Consider the following 7,550-nt stretch of genomic DNA (forward strand, 5'->3'; position numbering starts at 1 on the left):
CTATCATTGACGTCGTTATAGGTGGATGGTAGTGTGTTGGTAGTGGCAGTGAACAGTGACAGAATTTTCATTAAGAGGGTTCGAAGTCTGAAGATAGACACATAAATTAGTTGAAAGGGGTTCGACATCTACATATATAAGTAAAAAATTATTTTAATCACATATAAATAGTATAATTTTTCGACGAAAAAGGTTCAAATGAACCCCCGAACCCAAGGTGGTTATGCCTCTAATTGTGGGAGGAAGAAAAATAATGAGAATGGAGATGAATTTGAGATTCTACTAAGTGCATAATTTAATAAAAATAAATAATAACATGACATTCTTACATAATATTAATATCAATGTGTTTCACAACGTGATTGAGAGACATGTACGACCAATGATATTTAAAATAGTAATTTAGAATATGTTTTGACGTTTGGATGAAAATGAATTAAATTAGATGTCGAGAATAATATTTCGTGCAGGTATAAGTGTCTATCAACCAAACATTTTCTTCAAAAATCAGGCCTAATCTTACTTTTAACCCAAGTTTAGTAATGTCAACCTAAGCTTATATGCAATTTATATTTGAATCAATTTAAAACTTTTAATCTTATAAAATCATCTTATTTTTTGGGGGGAGGCCAGGCATTTTCTTCAAAAGTCAACTCTAAGCGTACTTTTAATTCAAATCTAGTAATGTCAACCTAAACTTGAGCAACTTTTTAAAATATAAATTATTTCATAATTTGTATTTGAATCAATTTAAAACTTTTAATCTTGTAAAAATCATCTTAGTTTTTGCACTACAAACTTTAATGACATTTGAATCATTTTGATAGAAAAGATCTGCTTGTCGATATTTTCTAACTAAACTCATTAGCTTATTTTTAATTTCAATATTTTGCATTTTTTTCTATAACTCCTGAATACTTATTTATAAAAAATCCTTATACCTATCTTTTAAAAAAAATCGTATTTAATGCTTAAAAGTACCCCATAAGTCAAAATGGATTTTGAATAACAATATTTTATTAAACGAATAGTCTATTAATTATAAATTCTATATATCCAAGTGAACATTCAATTTCTAATTACTCAGCTAGAAGTGGAAAATTAATGGTATATAGAACGCATTGACAACCTTTGGTAACTTTTGTTTAAACATTTGAAATTACAATTCATTGTGATTAACACATGAACATAATAAAGTGTTTTTATTAGCTATATATAAATAATGGCAGATTTAAAATTTTTATTCAGGGTGTTTGAAAAATAAAAAAAGGTTAAATGTAAAAAATAATGTAGTTGGTGAGATTCATACTCTGGACACAAAGATATGTTTGGAAAGTCTTATACAACTGAGTTGTGTTTCATTTATTTTTTAGGAGGTTCAAATCTAATATATGTACGTAAATACAAAAAATATATTATATGAATACAATATAATTTTTTGCCAAGGGCGTTCGGGTGAACCCCTCACGCCCCGTAGATCCTCTCTTGTACATAAACATTAGTCTCACAAAGCCTCAAACATGTTATGATTGAGGTTGATGCATATAATTAAATGAGATGAAATATTTTACATGATTAACTTACCTATATACTAGGCGATTGAAAACATGCACAATTTTTTTTTATTTGAGTCAAAAAATGTCCAATAGTAGCACTTAATCATATGTTAAAATGGTCAATTGGAAAAAATTATAAATTTAAGTATCTAAATAAAAATTACATCGATGTAGTTCATGAAAATTAATTGTAAACTTGATGACATCACTAGTAATATTCATATTCACCAGAGAATTTGCCCCTACTTCACATGATATAATAAATCTGTTGAATTTAATTAATAATTTATTTTTATAAATTTTGAACAGATAAAAAACTAATTTATTTTATTTCTATGCAGGTAAGAAATATTAGAACTTGAGCTTAACGAATCACATTGAGCATTATCATATTACTATAAAAAAAAAAAAAGTAGTACTTTTGTGTGATGGTAGGGTATACTGTAATTCTACTATATGACTCTTAGAGTGGTTATATATTAGCATAATATATAAATGTGCTTTTTAATTTAATTTTAACTGTTATTTATGCTCTTCAATTTCAAATATGTACATATATGCATTTAGATTCATATAAAGTTGAACAAGTACACATATACATCCTATATGAAATCCTACAAATCGATTCGAATGTATATCACACAAATTTTAACCATTGAATTGTCCATGAAATTCATTGTGCACATGATCGAATCGTGAGTATTTCCTCCATGCTAATAGACACTATATCTTGTTATACGTCCCTGTGAAAAAGGGTACTTTTCTGTTCATTTTTACTTGTCAAAAAATTTTTAATTTGATTTTTTTTTTTACTTATCAAATTTGACAAATCAAGAAAATATAATTTTTTTTTTACCTATTATACCCTCAATTTATTAGAAAGTTAATATCTTTGGAATATGTAGAATTTCTTGAAATCTTAAATGATCAATTCATTTATAGACTCAGAGTACCAAAATGTTTTGAAATTTTGATTATGACTTTAGTGATTAATAAGGGTGAAATAGTAAACTCACTATATCAATCATTGATTTCTTAATAGGTGTGTTAAGTTAAAATTTGACAAATAAAAGGGAACAGAAGAAGTACTATAGTATATTTGAAGACATTGTAAAATCAATCTAACAGAAAATATAATATATTAAAAGATGAAGGTAAGAAAAATAAAGAAAACAAGAAATGTGTGTTTCAAGTGTGTACAATGTGATATCATTGTCACTATTTCTAGAATGATATTGAGAGAGGAATAAATTTGATCGGATAATTTATATAACGATAAGGATAAATTTAGATAAATAATCATTGTCACTGATTATTACTTGTTGTTTTGGGATCTGGTTCGATTGGGGATCTGGTGGTGGAGCTCCAAATGGTGAAGGGGGTTTGGGTGGTGGTGTGGCGGTGGAGCATGCCGGAAAATATGAAGAGGGGAAAAAAAAGAACAGTAGAGGGTAGAAATGGTGAGGAAGGAAGGAGAAAGAAATTAGGGGGTGGATGCAGGGTTGGGAGGGGGGAATAAAAATGAATCCATATTTAAAATTTTTATTTTAGAAAATGTATTTTAATTAATTAGTTAGTGTATATTAATTTTATGAAGTATTAAAGAATAAATAAAAAAAATAATAAAATAATGATGTGGTACTGATATGGCTACATTTTGGCACCTACATCGAGATGACATGACAGGTGAGAATGATATAATAATTTTAGAGTAATATTTAATTCACTTGAAAATTATTAAAGATGATATTTAAACATCAGTATAATTAAAGTATTAAAGTAAGTTTTGCTCGGCAAGTTTGGAGGTTTTATGGTTGGAAAATGAAACAAATCATTTTTTGATTTGGCATGCCAATACTCCCTTAATAGTAGTAGGAAAAAAATTGCTTATACTACTTTCAAATTATTTTATTTAGCCCTTATATTAAAAATAATTTTTTTATTTTTTTATTTTAGTAAATTAAGAAAAAAATCATTATTTTCAATACTATTTTTATCACTAAATAACAACATAAATACTAGTCCCTCCATCAATTTTTACTTGTTTGTTGTACTAAAGTAGATGTTCACTTTTACTTATACTATTTAGAAAATTAAAAGATAATTTATCACTTAATTCCTAACACATTCTTGTTATTAACTACAGTAATTCTCCAAAACATTGAATTTATTATATACAAAGTTGAGCCATATCGGGGGGGGGGGGGGGGAGGGGGGGTCACCAAGTTTGCGTGAACATATGCTCTCCTCCTTAGAACATATACAATATTGTTATTTTTAATATATATATATAAATATAGATGTGTGAACTCATGCTTGAAGTGTCATATAAGGCGATGATGATTAGATGCACCTTTTTACGTGAGGTTAAAAATTTAAATCTTATATCTATCTTATTTTTATTTCTTTCTAAAATTGTAATGCCTTTTTAAATGGTTATTGATAGAACTTTTTGCGTTTTAATTGATGATGTTTTCTTTAATTCTTTTTCAAAATTTTCAAGTATGTCATATTGAAAATTTCTAATATTTTTTTACCACGGTAAAATTTTATAAAATTAAATCAAATGTGTGTATCAAAACTAGTAATAGTAGAAGATATAAGATACAATGAGTTCAATCGATCTCAATATTTTCGACCCAAAATATAAATACATACATATATTTTTTGAAAATGCTATTTTAAAAGATAAGAATTAATTTTGAACCTATAATTTTAAAAGTTTAACGAATTTAATAATAAAAACTTAAGTAAAACTTACATAAATCACATAGTGTAAAGGACTAATTACCATTTTTCCCTACTTTTTTTCAATTTACAGAAATTCCTTAAAAATAAGATAATCCAGATACATTAATTTAATAATCCAGAATTTCGGATGCATTAATTCAGTAATCCAGATACATTAATTAGGATTTTATGTATCAACAGGTAACATTTAAAGCATGATACATTGAACATAAAGATAATTTATGAATATATTCGGACTACTGAATTAATGTATCCGAATTACTGAATTAATGTATTCGAATGAAAATAAAAGATTTATGAATTTTTTTGAAATGGATGAAAGTAATGAAAAATATGATAAATAAAAGAGTGTAATTAGACAATTTTAGGTCAAATCGGTCAAATTTATATCTTAAATTCACTCTTTTATCATAATAAATTCATCGTCTCAAAATTTTTAAAACGCCTCTAATTTAAAAGATGATATAATAAAATTATCATTCAATTTATTATAATCGGTCGGAAAAAATATGAAGTCAAACAGATTAAGCAAAATGAAACGGCCGGAGAGAGCATTATCTAATTAAGAGTAGTCATAATTATGTAAATTTACAGCAAAAGCTGTAAGTTATGACCTTGCAAGCTTTTCTAGAGAGGATCCGTTTTCACGTTATAACAAACGGTGACTTCATTTTCATATTAATATCCAATAAAGGCTCTCTATCTTCGCAAAGTAAAAATTAATACATCTTAATTTTTTTTAGATCTCATTGATCAAGATTAGAATAAAGTATATAGAGTGCGAGTTTAGTATCACATCACAACAGATAAATGGGAAGGAGATGATTTATTACATTAGTGATATCAAAGAGAGGAAGCTTCAAATATCTTGCATCTATAATCCAAGAAAATGGAAAGATCAATAAGAATGTCACACATCCTATTGAAGCCAAATAGATGAAATAAAGAATAATGTGTCACCACGACTTAAAGACCGATAATTAATTAATTTCTATAGAGTGATTGTTAGACTGACTATATTATACGAGATGGAGTGTTGGTCAGTCAAGAATCCGTACATTCAAAAAATGAGGATAAATAGTGGAGACCAGGATGCTTAAATAATGGATGTGTGAACATACAAGGATCGGAGTGACAAGATTACGAACGAAGACGTACAAACAAGGTGATAGTAGCCTCCTTAGTGGACAAGTGCGGGAAGTGAGTTTGAGATGATTCGGACATGCAAATAGGATGAGCACATATGCCTTAGTGAAGAGGTTGACAATGAAAGGTTTGAGAAGAGTAGGAGGTAGATCGAAGAAAAATTAAAAAATGATAACTAGATAGAATTACATGCCATATCTTTAGCACACCGATGATATGATCTTCGATAGGAGAACATGAAATATTAAGGATTAAAATAGATGATTAATATATAGTCTAACGTTTTCTCTCTTTCCATCAATGATAGATCACGATTTCTAGTCAAGAACACCTATTTATCCCCTTACCATTATTATTATTATTATTGTGCTATCATTATGTTATTTTTCCATTTTATTTCTAATGTTGTTTATTTTATTTTGGTTATCTTCACTATTTTGTTATTTATATTTTCATCATAACTTTTTATTCTTACATTTTTTTTCAAACCTAGTATGAAAAAATTCTCTTATATAATAAGAGGGAGTTAAGCTGCTCAAGCAGGCAGTAGGTCGACATGCCTGCTTGAGCAGATTGAAGATATATTTGTAATTGTTTTGTGGTTTTTTTTGTTTTAATTTGTTTGTCTTATATTTCAATTTTTTATATATTTAAAAATTGCCAAAAAATACTATAGATCATGATAATTGGCAGCTTAAAATATTTTTAAAAACATAAAAAAATTCGATTGATTCTCGAAATTATCTATTGGTGTCACATAAAATGGGACAAACTAAGTAACATATATTATTCAATTTGAAAACGACAGAATTGTGCCTTCCGCTGCTCAAGCAGGCTGTAGGTTGACATGCTTGCTTGAGCAGCTTGAGGATATATCTATAATTTTCAGTGGTTCTTCCATTTTAATTTTTATCTTATTTAATCATGATAATTGATAACTTAAAATAATTTTAAAAATATTTAAAAAATCAAAGTGTATCTGTGCTACATTTATTGGGACAAATAGAGTAATATATATTATTTTAAAACTACGTAAAAAATACTATAAATCACGATAATTAACAACTTAAAATATTTAAAAATATATAAAAAGTTTGATTGACTCTCGAATAAGTGCCGCATAAATAGGGATAGATGAGTAACATATATTGTTCGAAAATATCGTAAAAATAATATAAATCACAATAATTAACAATTTAAAATATTTAAAAATCATATTAAAATTAATCAATTCTCTAAATTCTATATTGACTCTTTAAATTCTATTTATGCCACATAAATTAAAATAAAAAAATAACACATATTAAACCCATACTAACACAAGCACATATATATAATAACTTTTATAAATTGAGAATCTATCGAAAACAATCTTTTTTTCATACCCCACATACGATATTGAGCATGTTTGTTGTTTTTACGTAGATGGGAAAGTGACAAATTATCTGTGCCATCGTATAGCGTGAATACGAAGATGTTCACTCAGCCACAATTCACAAACCTCTCCAAGTTGAGGATGTGGCTCACCAATTAATATCACAAACATTAACCCAATCCTATTCAATATTATTGCAAACATGCTCCCTTTACCTTATTTTATTTTATTTTATTTATACTTCAATCATCTCAAATTAAGTATTTTTTTAAAATTTATTTCATGGTTTTTAAAAAATATTTAATATAATTTATTAAATTATCCTTATTTATTATACATTTTTGAGAATTAAGTAAATAAATTCATCCAAACTAAGTATCAATTTATCCTTTTATAATTAAAAACAATTATTATTTTTATCTTAAATTTTTGGAGTAATACTTTTTTGGGATAATTTTTCTTTTGCAAAAACTTATTTTGGACTGAGAGATTACTAATATAAAAAAACACAAAGAAAAATAATGTCAATTTACTATAATTAAAAATAATTTAATTTTAAAATTCTTCTTTTTTAAGAAATGATTTACAAAAATATAAATATATAAAAATTGTATTAAACCATAAGTTTAATTTTTTGTCTCTTAAATATCATATCAAATCAAATGAATTAAAATGACACCGAGGGAATATAAGAATAATATGCTACTTTCTTTGTCCAAATT

Source organism: Solanum dulcamara, chromosome 8, assembly GCF_947179165.1.
Source record: "Solanum dulcamara chromosome 8, daSolDulc1.2, whole genome shotgun sequence".
NCBI classification, from domain to species: Eukaryota; Viridiplantae; Streptophyta; class Magnoliopsida; order Solanales; family Solanaceae; genus Solanum; species Solanum dulcamara.